The following is a 14,172-nucleotide window of genomic DNA, read 5'->3' on the forward strand; positions in this document are numbered from 1 at the left end:
AGCTTTTTGGCATGTCGTGCAGCGTGCAACATATCTCTCCACATCCCTTCTCATTTTTGGCCAGAAGAAATGACTAGCAAGGATGTCTTCTGTCTTCTTGACGCCAAAATGTCCCATAAGTCCTCCTCCATGCGCCTCCTGTAACAACAAAAGACGAATAGAGCTATCTGGGATGCATAGCTTGTTAGCGCGAAAAACAAATCCGTCATTAATGACGAACTTGTTCCAAGTTCTACCCTCTCTGCAATTGAGCAATATATCTTTAAAATCGACATCATTAGCATATTGCTCTTTTATAGTTTCAAGTCCAAAAATTTTGAAGTCAAGTTGTGATAACATGGTATAGCGTCTAGACAATGCATCGGCAATAACATTCCCCTTCCCTTTCTTGTGCTTAATAACATAAGGAAAAGATTCAATAAATTCAACCCATTTTGCATGTCTACGGTTCAGTTTGCTTTGACTTCTAATATGCTTGAGTGATTCATGATCAGAATGTATAACAAACTCCTTAGGCCATAAATAATGTTGCCATGTCTCCAAAGTCCGAACTAGTGCATAAAGTTCTTTATCATATGTTGAATAATTCAGACTAGGCCCACTGAGTTTTTCACTAAAGTATGCTACTGGTTTGCCTTCTTGCAATAGAACACCACCTAAACCAATGCCGCTAGCATCACATTCTAATTCAAACATCTTATTGAAATCAGGTAATTGCAGCAAAGGGGTGTGTGTAAGCTTATCTTTAAGAATAGTAAAGGCTTCCTCTTGTGCGTCGCTCCAAACAAATGGCACATTTTTCTTTGTGAGTTCATTGAGCGGTGCTGCGATGGTGCTAAAATCCTTCACGAACCGCCGGTAGAACCCAGCAAGTCCGAGAAAACTTCGTACCTGTGTGACCGAGTTAGGGGTCGGCCAACTCTGGATCGCTTCAACCTTGGCTTTATCAACTTCAATTCCCTGCGCTGTCACAACATAGCCAAGAAAAGTGACTCGATCCGTGCAAAAAGTGCACTTCTCGATATTACCAAATAAACGTGCAGCACGCAGAGCAGAAAAAACAGCACGTAAATGGTCTAAGTGTTCCTCTAGTGACTTGCTATAAATCAAAATATCATCGAAATATACTACCACAAATCGTCCAATAAAAGCTCGCAAAACTTCATTCATTAGTCTCATGAAAGTACTAGGTGCATTAGTCAATCCAAAAGGCATAACTAACCACTCATATAAACCAAATTTAGTTTTGAAAGCAGTTTTCCATTCATCACCTAGTTTCATACGAATTTGATGGTAGCCACTACGCAAGTCCACTTTAGAAAACACAACTGAGCCACTGAGTTCATCAAGCATGTCATCTAATCTAGGAATAGGATGACGATATCGAATTGTAATATTATTGATGGCTCTACAATCAACACACATACGCGAAGTACCGTGTTTTTTAGGAACAAGTAAAATTGGTACAGCACATGGACTAAGGGATTCACGAATGTAACCTTTTTCAAGTAGTTCGTGAACTTGTCGCTGAATCTCCTTAGTCTCCTCTGGATTAGTCCGGTATGGCGCACGGTTGGGTAATGAGGCGCCAGGGATCAAGTCAATTTGATGTTCAATTCCTCTCATAGGTGGCAGCCCCGGTGGTACTTCCTTTGGAAAAACATCATGATACTCCTGCAAAAGGTTAGCGACAACAGGAGGCAAAGAAGAAGGCATATCCTCAAATGAAAACAAAACTTCTTTGCAAATAAGAGCATAACATTCATCAGTATGAGCATCTAACTCAAAAATTTCAGCACGTGTAGCTAAGAAAGATACACCTTTCAATTTAATTTCTTTAGATGTGCTAGGATCAGATTTGTGCAGCTTATTAAATTGTTCTAACTCATCAACAACTTTCTGATTTTCAGATTGAGTACGCTCAATATTTGTGTTTCTACTAGCCCTAGCAAGATCATCTTTTAAAATTTGCTCAGGAGACATAGGGTGTAGAATGATTTTCTTTCCTTTATGTGTGAGAGTGTACTGATTAGTTCTACCATCATGTAAACATTGTTTATCATATTGCCATGGCCTTCCTAGTAACATAGAACAAGCTTGCATAGGCACAATATCGCAATCAATAGTGTCATGGTATGAACCTAAAGAAAAAGGAACTCTCACCATGCGTGTTACCTTTACCTTTCCACCATCATTAAACCATTGAATGTAGTATGGTTGTGGATGTTGTCGCGAAGGTAGGGAGAGCTTCTCCACCATGTCAATGCTTGATAAATTGTTACAACTCCCTCCATCAATGATTATGCGAACGGAACGCTCCTTGACGACTCCTTTGATGTGGAAGAGGTTGTGACGTTGATCCTTATTTGCTTTGACAATCTGAGCACTAAGTACACGATGTGATATAAGACTCATGTACTTATCGGCGTCGTCAGCGGTCACATGTTCTTCCGCTTGCTCCGGTCTTGTGTCATCGTCTTCATGTGTAGCAAGCAAGGCATATGTGTCTTCATCAAAATCACTAGCAGAGTCGTACTCGCCGTCTTCACGAATGATCAATACACGCTTATTAGGACACTCCTTCATGACATGGCCAAATCCCTTGCAAGTGTGGCATTGGATATCCTTTGTTCTTTTGGAGGAAGCGGACGATGACGATGAACTTTTTGTGGGAATTTGTGTAGTACTTTTCAGTGGTGCCGAAGTTTGTGATGCTGAAGTTGATGAAGAAGGCCCCAGTCGAGAGGTTGCAGGTGCTGTTGTAGAGGTGCGAGTGGACGGGGCAGCAGGAGTGCGCGACGCCCATGTGGAAGTACGACCTGCAAAAAAATTAGGACGCAGTCTGGAACGACCCTGCACTTCATGTTCAGCATGTATAGCAAGATGGAATAAACGGGTCATTGAATGATAATCTTTATAAGCAAGTATGTCATAAATTTCTCTATTCAATCCACCCAAGAACCTAGCCATAGCGGCTTCCTCAGTCTCAACTAAACCACAACGTAACATGCCCATTTGCAATTCTTGATAATAGTCTTCCACAGATTTAGATCCTTGGTTCAAGCGTTGTAGTTTATTTAGCAAGTCACGTTCATAATATCCAGGAACAAAACGGTGACGCATTACTAATTTCAAAGCTTCCCAAGTGGCAGGAATATTATTAGGACGTTTACGACAATGTGCTCTCCACCAAACAGAAGCAAAATCACTAAACTCACTAGTTGCAGCCCTAACTCTTTTATCATCAGGAAAATCATGGCAAGCAAATTTTTGATCAACTAGTAATTCCCAGTCAAGATAAACATCTGGATCATATTTCCCATCAAAAGGAGGCATGACAAATTTAATTCTACCCAAAGAATCGTCATGGCCACGTACCTGAGGACGCTGGTGTCGTCCCATACCTTGTTGATTATTGCGTAGTCGACGATGAGCACGATCATTGTTATCATTAACTGCATCAGGATCCTCAGAATCACCATCATAGTTGTCATCTTGGATGTCGTCGGCTATCGAGTTGGCGTTGCGAGGACGGGGCTGGTCGACGGCATCGGTGTATGAAAGAGGGTGCCCCGGGTCTCCTGGGAGGACCCGACGAGCTCGTTGCAGACCTGTGTTGGTGGCTGGAAGACGCGGAGCGGAAGCGGAGGCGGCACCTAGACGGGCATCCTGGGCATCAAGACGTTTCATAATAGATGCAAGTGTTTGGGTGAACGTCTCATTGCTATCCTCGATCGACTTGAGACGCTTATCAAGTGCGCCCTCGAACAATGTGAACCGCTCGGTGTATGCATGCACATCCTCCTCAAGGCGTGCCACCGTGGCTTTCATGTTGTCGTCGTCACCTGCCATGGTTAGGACGGAACAAGAACAAAATCACAAGTATATTGCTCCTACAGTAACTATAGTGAGGCGGTGGAAAATGTCTCTCAACTCTCGAGCAATTACCAAGCTCTTACCAGTTCTTACCGTGCTGCAGTGGTTGTCGGCCGTGGCGATGTCAAAAGTGATCAAAAGATTGATATAGCGATTACCAAGGGACCGAACAAGATACGATATAGGAAGTGGAGCTTGGTGAAGGTTTCCTCAACTCACAATATGTGGCACAATTAAGCAAAAAGTAATGCAAGCTGAATAATTGCTCAAACTCCTAACTAGTGCTGGCGGTCGACTAGTAAGAGATAAAACAATCTAAGCCTAGATACTGAATCAAGGGAGGGGAAACCGATAAAAATATAATAGCTCTAAATAGCTAGATATAAGTGAGGTATAAACGTAGCGTATGGCGATCAAGAGCGACAAAAGAAAATGTCCAGCAAGTACCACGTGTATAGTAGAGGAACAATTCTGAACGTCAAAAGAGATTGCACCAAGAGTGCTAGCCGGCCTGAATGTTGCAACCCTTCTTTTCTATTTTTTTTTGTCTATTTTTTTTTCTTTTTTTTTGCTTCGCTTTTTTTTCTTTTACTCAGGCCGGTTGCTAGCAGAAATCACGGACACAAGGTAAACCTCAAGAAAAAATGCAAAATTGCTGAACAAATTGCCACAAGCTAGCTAGAAGTGTTTGGGCGTTGTGAGTAGCTAGGAGTAGTACTAGAGATTTGTGGTGGCACGCGTGGAGTCAGACAACCAGCGCGGGGTGTCTGGCGGCTAGCGTGTTTTCCTCTGGTGAAGCGGCACGGGGCAACAGAGACGAGGTGCCACGGTGTCTGGCAGCTCGCGCGAGCGTGTATGGATGAAGCGTGGATGTACGTGCGAAGATATGCAATGCGAATCAGCGCCTGATAAAAAATAGACTGTAGCAAAGGGATACAGACGTCCGATTCAACAGAAATTTGAAACCATAGATCGCTATCTATTTCTTTTTTTTGGTCAAATTACGACTGAACTTGCGACAAAAAATATGGTGGTCAAAAACAAGGTTCGATCTAGTAGATGATTTTCTCCCAAAACTAATCTAAACCAGCACTAATTTTAGGATGGATGCAACCAAAAATTCAACTACACAAGTACTAGATGCAAAAATTGCTAAAGGCTAAAAAGGTAGGTGTAATGGATGAACTAATCTAATTTTTTTTTGGCTTTTTCGTGGGTTTATAGGACAGAAAAATAAACTAAACTACGAAAACTGTAAATCTCTCACTGATGAACCTGAAAACTGATACCACTTGATGTGACAGCGGCCCGATCTTTCGATGAGAGTGGGGATGATTATCGATTTGGTGGATTTTGACCTTGACGACCCGGCTATACCGTACCCGACGATACGCCTCGACAATCGCTAAACCAATCTCCGATGGTTATTGACCTTGCCGTAGGCACGATCAACCTGAACAACGAGGTTCGAGTTCCTGCAAGCAACCGAAGAACCGGCAAGAACAAAGGTGAATTGCAACTGAAATTGCGGATAATAAACTGAGCACATGAACTAGATGAAAAAGTTGGGGTTCCACTGTGGATCTGACAAGGCGGTAGTCCTACACGTCTCGTAGATGGGAATTGTAGCGATGGCTAGACAATACAATAAAACCCGAGATCTAAACCTAACAGTAGCTAACTATTTATTAGAGTACGGCCGCCTGCGCGTAGACGAATCCTGGTCGGCTACGACTTGAAAGAAATCAGAATCATAAGCCGGCCCACATGTAGTTTATTTCCTTGTTTAGCTGTTGACGGTGTGGGCTGCACGCGGACGTGGCCTTCTCCGGTCCAGGAAGCCTAATACTCCTTCTCCTCCTTTTGCACTTCAGCACGTACGTGGCTAAGTACCTTCTTGCATGTCAATAGTGTTGCTACTTGTGGAATCAACGTGCAACATTTTTCATCTTCCATCTGCATGCGGCTTTTCCTCCTTATCTCTCCAACACCTTCGTTCCTGAGTACAAGTAAATCCAAACATGAGTGTAATATAATATTCTCATTAGTTAAATCATATGTACAAAGGAGCGATAGTACCTGGTCATTTATCTGTCTCGCTCGTGCTCTAGTCATAGGTCCAGATGGAATAACTGATGTCGCGGTGGGTGCAACTGTGGCAGAGATGTCCTCATCATAGTCAGAGGAACATGTCTAAGTCATGAAGAAGGCAGTAGCAACAAACTAAACGATCATCGTGCTAAGCTAACGGAATGGGTCGAGTCAATCACATCATTCTCTAATGATGTGATCCCGTTAATCAAATGACAACTCATGCCTATGGCTAGGAAACTTAACCATCTTTGATTCAACGAGCTAGTCAAGTAGAGGCATACAAGTGACACTCTGTTTGTCTATGTATTCACACATGTACTAAGTTTCCGGTTAATACAATTCTAGCATGAATAATAAAATTTATCATGATATAAGGAAATAAATAATAACTTTATTATTGCCTCTAGGGCATATTTCCTTCAGTCTACATAGTTCTCGAACCCATAGGGTCCGCATGCTTAACGTTCGTTTACGACATAGTATTATATGAGTTATGTGATTTTGTGATTGAATGTTGTTCGAAGTCTCGGATGAGACCACGAACATGACAGGGAGTCTCAAAATGGTCGAGAGGTAATGATTGATATATATAGGACGATGGTATTCAGACACCAGAAGTGTTCCGGAGGGTACCGGGTACTTGCACCCCTACAGAGGCCAGCCCTATGAGGAGGAGAAGGAAAGAGGGGAAGGCAAGGAAAGTGTGGATTGGGATTCTGACTTCCTTCCCTCCGCCCCCCCCCCCCCTCTTTTCTTCCCCTCGGTTATATATGGCAGGGGGCGCGCGCGGCTTGGGAGGGACTCCAAGTAGGATTCCTCCTACTTGGGCGCCTCCTATGGCTGCTCCTCCCTCCCTCCCACATATATATATATATATATATATATATATATATATATATATATATATATATATATATATATATATATGTGTGTGTGTGTGTGTGTGTGTGTGTGTGTGTGTGTGTGTGTGGAGAGGGGGCGCCTAGCACAGACCAGACAATTGCCTAGCCGTGTGCGGCGCCCCCCTCATAGTTTACACCCCTGGTCATATTTTCGCGGTGCTTAGGCAAAGCCCTGGGAGGATCAGTTCACCATCACTGTCACCACACCGTCGTGCTGACGGTACTCATCTACTACCTCGACGTCTTGCTGGATCAAGAAGGCGAGGGACGTCACCGAGCTGAAGGTGTGCAGAACTCGGAGATGTGTACGTTCGGTACTCGAACGGTGGAGCGCGAAGAAAGTTCGACTACATCAACCGCGTTGTGAAACGCTTCCGCTTACGGTCTACTAGGGTACGTAGACACACTCTTCCCCCTCGTTGCTATGCATCTCCATGGATAGATCATTGCATGTGCGTAGAAAATTTTTGTTTTCCATGCAACGTTCCCCAACACTCTATCATCTCGGCTGTCCATGAGGAGCTCTGTGCACATGCCAGCCACGGTAGAGGCGCTGCTAGGCCACCCGGTGGCAGCCCTGTCGGAGAGGCCAGTGTCGCGTCTAACACGGCTACTGGTGAACGTGACGGTGGAGAAGAGCCTATGGCCGGTGCATGTGCTGATGGCCACCGACGCCACCGTTGCCGACATCCCTTGTGTCGCCATCATTGTTAGCCCAAACTACTATGATAGTGGTGTACTATGGGAGGTAGAGGTTCTACCTTATATGTGGTAGGGGTCCTGGTTTGGACTACAGGGGTATTTTATGAGTGGTAGATTACAACGAAGGGATTACAAGTCCTTTTATAGGAAAAATGAAGCTGTGGTTCATACTGTAATGATATGTGCTCTTAATTACCAGATGACTTGCATTTACAGAAGCTATCATTTCAATTTCAGTACTAGCTGGGCATACGATCTTGTGTACCACCGTGTGCGTGGACTGTCCAGCCGTGCACAAAAAAAGGTGGTTTCCAAACGGTAGCCACTCTGCTCAAAATGGATTACAAAATAGGAGAAGAATCGACACTGCACTTGAACCAACAACGCTACTCAAAGCCTAACGTTGGAGACGCCTCACAGTATGCTGCAAACTGAAGGCAAGGAGCACAATTCTGGACAAGGGGAGTGGTCAAACCAGAAGAAATATTTTCTTTAAGCTAGGTAATGATAGAAACATGTGTTTCAATAGTACAATACCACCTTTTTCAAAGAAGTATTATTGTAATTCTGGATTAATATTACTTTGAATGTAGTTTCAAAATAAAATTACGCAACAGAGCTCATATCAGACAAGGCTCGGGACAAAAAACATGGGTGATATGTAGACTTATAGACTATCACAGAATTTCTTGAAACCGGCCATGTAGCTCATGTTCCACGAAAAACTGAGATACTTCCCAAGATGACCTCGTGTTATCATAGGGAAAGTACCAAACAATATGGTGATTAGTTTCTTCTTACTTCTCTTTGGGTATTTTGAGGAGAATTTTTATGGTGAGTGCAACAAAATAGGTTGTCTCTAAATAAATCCACTCTTATGAGTTACTAGTTTGTTGTTTCTCGTTATGTGCGGTCGGTACTAGTTCCTCTAGAGGTTAATAAGCTTCGTCAAACAACATTATTAAGATTTTGCATATATTTGAATCAACACAGAACAAATCCCTGAAGACATTTGAATTAGTGAACACATGTCAACATGATAGCAGCCCCACACAAGAAGTTGGCATAATAAAAGTACAATACAATACTTCAAGCATAATACATTACTGCATCCCTTTCAATAAAATCAACTTCACCCAAATAAACACTTAACAACAAACCAAGCTATGACATTTTCAAAGATCATTTTTCAAGATGAATGATCTAGAAAATGTGATGAAGTACTAGGAGAGCCTAATTAAAATATGCCATTTCCATGTTGGCATGGATGTCACTTGCAACGATATTGGCATCATGTGCAATACGGCCAATCCCCTCCTTCCAAATCCGATGCAATAGAGTCCATTTGCACCTTTCCAATGGTTGGGGAAGTCATTTCTGGGTATGCCATCACTATGCTTAGCATACTCATGTCGTTCTACATTTATAAAAATATTTTATAAGATTATTTTTAAAAATGTTATACAATGTTTGGAGAAAATTTCTATACTACTATATATAGTGTACAAGTTTAAAACTTTTGAATCTCACCACAAAAAAGCATTGACGGAGTCCATGGTATGGCTCAAAATGATGGGATTTGCAGCTACCGTACGGGCTACAATTCCAGCAAAGGTACTACTGATTTCTAGAACCATCACTATATGACAATGTAGGTAAAGTTCACTCGTCAGTTGTAATCCATTCATGCATGTAGCTGGTCATGGCACACACACTGGTAGACAGAGTTGGAAGTTCTGGTGGAGTTTCTTTAAGCTGGTTGTAGTGTAAGATACTAATTCTAAGAATCTAAAGCTTTACATACAAAACTGAACAGCTACAACAATGGACTGGATGAAGCTTTACATGCCAAGGTGCAGTGCTTGAAGTAAGCAAGCTTTGTATCCATGAACCAAAATGTGCACGTGTTGTGCACATACCCGTGTACTAGTTTAACTATAAGTTGAAACCGATTGTTCCTTTATGCAAGGAATTTGGTTGACTTTTACAATCATATGATATTCATATTACTATGATGTTATATATAAATAATAATAAATGTCTATATACCTTGAGCCACATATTAGCGGTGCTTTTGTAACCTGTGGCAAACACAATGGCGTAATAGTATCTCTCATTCCCATCCGCAAACTCTACGAGATTTCCTTGAATGCAAGATATTGGACCGAATACCTACCATAAAAAATATTTTTAAATCAGTCTATCACATTCGCCATATGGTATGTATATATTTATATTTATAGGCATGATTTTGCTCTCACCTTGATATCACCATTTTTTATTAGCTCAGTGGTGCCGGTGTCTATGACAGCAGACCGACCAGTTTTTTGCTTTTAGCGTGAGTGGGCCAATATTAGACCTCACAATTCCTTACTTTGATAAATCACCAAATAATACATATGCGAGGATCATAAGAATAAAGTCTACAAGCTTCAGTGGAAGGTGCCACGTTGAGAGTACCATGCCCACGTGGATCAACTCCTTTGTCATAACATGCAACTTCACAATTACCAATGTAAGAACATCTTTAATGGAATGTCAACCAAGATTTTTCTCAGAAAAACAAAGAAAATAGTAGAAGTGGGATCGTTAAATGTATGTACGTAACGGACTACCGATAATGATGGAAGTGTTAGCTCCGTGCACTACAAGATCATGGGCAATCTCCAAGCCAGAGTTCCCACATCCAACAATAAGCATGCTTTTCCCAACATAATCATTTCCGGACTTGTAACTTGATGAGTGGATTGTTTCACTAGGAAAGCTTTGTAGGCCAACGATCTCTGGAACATATCCCACAACATTTTCACTTGTTGCTAAAACTAAGAACTTGGATGCATACATAATTGGGCCATCCACTTTGTTATGCGTCATCACAACCCAACATTTCCTCACCTCACCATACATGCATGACTCAGCTGATGTGTTAAACTTTGGGGATATATTTAAGTGCTTGACATAATCCTCCATATACCTTTAAAACTGATCTCTGGGAAGGTAGGTAGGCAAATCATTTGGGTATGCCATGTGGGGTAGCTCACAAAACTCTTTGGGGATGTGGAGCTGGAGGCAATCATATGTGTGTTTGTGCCACAATGACACAATACAATCTTCACGCTCAGCGATGGTATATGGTATAGAGAGTTTGCTTAGGCATGCTGTCGTGGCAAGCCTAGATGGACCTGCTCCGACGATGAAAACTTGTACCTTCTCCATGGAAAGACTTGAATATAGGTGTGCAATCAATTTAGTGACACTATTGTGTTGAAGTTGTCCTTGTTGGTACGTGTTCGGGTAACACCTATAGCTATAATTTGTTGAGTTTCCCTCTAGCGGAGCATCTGGGGGCCTCTTAACAGCGTGGCGATCTGATATGTTCCGTGGCACCCTTCTCACAGTTAAACCATACGCTATTGTTATGCATTTTACCTCTGTCCATAATAATGAACAATGGTTTCTGGTTAATGTGTATGGTCCATGCCAGGGTGAGTTGCGAGATGAGTTTGTCTCCTGGATTTACAATTTGGACATTGATCCGAATGAGATGTGGATGTTAATGGGGGACTTCAACTTCATCCGCTCCATTGATAATAGAAATCTCCCCGGGGGTCATATTAATGATATGTTCATTTTCAATGAAATAATTGGCCATTTGGGATTGTTAGAACTTCCTCTAAAAGGACGTAAATTCACATGGTCTAACATGCAAGACAGGCCACTCCTGGAACAGTTGAACTGGGTTTTTACTTCTGCAAGTTGGATTAACATATATCCCATGACCCAACTGACCCCTTTGGCAAAGACTGCGTCTGATCATGTTCCTTGTCTGGTGGCCATCAGTACAGCAATTCCCAAAGCACATATCTTCAGGTTTGAAAACTTTTGGATTCATCAGGCAGGCTTTATGGAATGTGCGCAGGAGGTGTGGGCTCGCCCTAGTCGTAAGACCCATATTTCGGCAATAATTGTGGACAAACTGAAAGCTTTGAGGTTTGCTCTCAAGAAATGGCAGAAAGGTTTATCACACATCAAAAGGTTGATTGAGAAGTGTAACTGGGTAATTCTTTGGTTGGACAATCTTGAAGATAAGAGATCTTTATCCAGGCCTAAGTTTAATTTCAGGAAAATAATTAAAATGCACCATGAACACCTGCTTCACATGCAATACTTGTACTGGAGGAAAAGATGTACAATTAGGTATATCAAAGTGGGAGAGGAAAACTCCAAATTCTTTCAGGCCATGGCAACTGAAAGATTTAGAAAATACTCTGTGGCAAGCTTGTTGCTGTCAGATGGAACAGTAACATCTAACCATGAGGAAATGGCCAGAGTATTCCTGACAACCTTCAAAAGCAGAATGGGGACAGTTAAGTCAATTTCTTTGGATGCAACCATATTGTCTCTAATACCCAGGGTCCAGGGTTTGGAGGTGCTCACAAAACCTTTTGAATTAAAAGAAATTGAGCAGGTTATCAAGGACTTGCCTATTGATAAGGCCCCTGGACCTGATGGCTTTAACGGGCTCTTTTTAAAAAAGTGTTGGCATATAATTTCTGCTGATTTTATACAGCTGGTTACGGAGTTTCATGCTGGAACAGTGCAATTAGAAAATTTGAATGATGAATTCATTACCCTGGTCCCAAAGAAGCAGACACCTGAGGGTGTGGGAGATTTTCGACCAATCTCTCTAACCTCAGTTGGCCTAAAGTTTCTTACAAAGCTTGCTGCTAACAGATTCCAACTGGAGATCACCAAATGTGTGCATAAAAACCAATATGGTTTCATCAAATCAAGAACAATCCAGGATTGTCTTGCTTGGACATTTGAGTATATCCATCAGTGCAATCAGTCTAAAAGGCCCATCCTTTTGCTTAAGTTGGACTTTGAAAAGGCTTTTGACTCTATCCAGCATGAGGCAATCATAAAGATCTTAATTGCAAAAGGTTTTGATGAAAGGTGGATTGTTTGGATTAAGCAGTTGCTCTCTTCTGGCACTTCTTCTGTACTACTGAATGGAGTCCCTGGTAATCATTTCAAATGCAAATGTGGAGTCAAGCAAGGGGACCCAATTTCTCCCTTACTATTTGTTATTGCAGCTGATCTTTTACAGACTTTAGTGAACAATCTTATCCAACAAGGTTTAATAAGCAGGCCCCTGCTTACCCATGATCCAGATTTCCCAGTGGTCCAATATGCAGATGACACACTGCTATTCCTAAATTCTGATCTAAGTCAATTAAGGGCTCTAAAATCAGTTTTGCATTCCTTCTCACAGGCCACTGGACTGCAGATCAATTTCCATAAATCCTCCATGTATCCTATCAATGTAGATGAGCAGGATGCTTCTGACCTGGCTGCCTTTTTTTATTGCAAATTAGGCACTATGCCTTTTACATATCTGGGGCTGCCAGTGGGGACCACCAGGCCTAAAATAGTTGACCTCCTTCCTCCTGTGGATTGTATGGAGAGAAGATTGACAGCAAGTTCATGGTTCTTGCCACAAGGGAGCAGACTGCAATTAGTCAATTTTGTGATCTCTTCCTTGCCTATCTTTTTCCTTTGTAGCTTGTCCATTCCTCAGGGTATTTTAAAACAATTGGAAAGAATCCAAAGGCAGTGTTTATGGAGGAAATATGGTCAGGAAAAGGGTCATTCACTGGCGGCTTGGCAACTTGTTTGTAGACCTAAGTCAAAGGGGGGGCTTGGGATTTTAAACCTTGGACTGCAGAATGGTGCTCTCGTATTGAAACACCTCAGCAAATTTTATAATAAGATGGATGTGCCCTGGGTGCAATTAGTTTGGGATTCTTACTACTTTGAACGGATTCCACATGATACTGTTCTCTGTGTCTCCTTTTGGTGGAAAGATGTATGCAAGTTGATGGATAATTTCAGAGCCGTTACATCGGTTGATGTTCATAGTGGAGATACAGTGCAGTTCTGGTCAGACTACTGGCAAATTGGGAACAGTTCGGTTCCTCTGCAAGAGCGATTTCCTAAGCTATTTTCTTTTTGTCTCCACAAAAACCTCTCAGTCAAGGAAGTTTTTCAGGCTAGTTCTTTTCAGGAGCTTTTCTACTTGCCTATGACTGAACAAGCCTTCCAAGAAATGCAACAGCTCTCCTCATTAATGGGGTCTTTCCATTTGGATAGTCAATCTAATGACCACTGGGGATGGAGGCATGGCAAGAAATCAGAGTATACAGCAAAAAAGTTCTATGATTTTGTCTATCAGCCAATGGTCTCAAACCCCATCCTGGGATGGATATGGAAAAGTTGCTGCACTATGTCGATCAAGATGTTTGCTTGGCTTGTCATCATGGACAGGATTAACACCAAGGACATGATTCAGAGGAGACATTGGAGAATTAATGAAGGGCCTGAATGTGTTCTTTGTCTGACTGGAGCTCTGGAGGACAGAAATCACCTGTTCTTCCAGTGCAATTTTAGTGCTCGAGTCTGGAACTACCTACAAATTGAATGGAAAAATGGTGACGATATGGTGGATATTGCTCATCATGCAAGGAAGGATTTCAACAAACCTTTTTTTGGGGAGGTGGTTTTCTTGGCCTGGTGGAATATTTGGAAGATCAGGAAT

At 42.1% G+C, this 14,172-nt stretch overlaps 1 pseudogene; it reads right to left on the reverse strand.

The window, feature by feature from the left end:
- Positions 1–8,807: 8,807 nt before the first annotated feature.
- Positions 8,808–10,790, reverse strand: LOC125518766 (putative indole-3-pyruvate monooxygenase YUCCA11; annotated as a pseudogene).
- Positions 10,791–14,172: the final 3,382 nt, after the last annotated feature.

Source organism: Triticum urartu, chromosome 7A (genome assembly GCF_056163025.1).
Source record: "Triticum urartu cultivar PI428250 chromosome 7A, HENAU_Tu73, whole genome shotgun sequence".
NCBI lineage: Eukaryota > Viridiplantae > Streptophyta > Magnoliopsida > Poales > Poaceae > Triticum > Triticum urartu.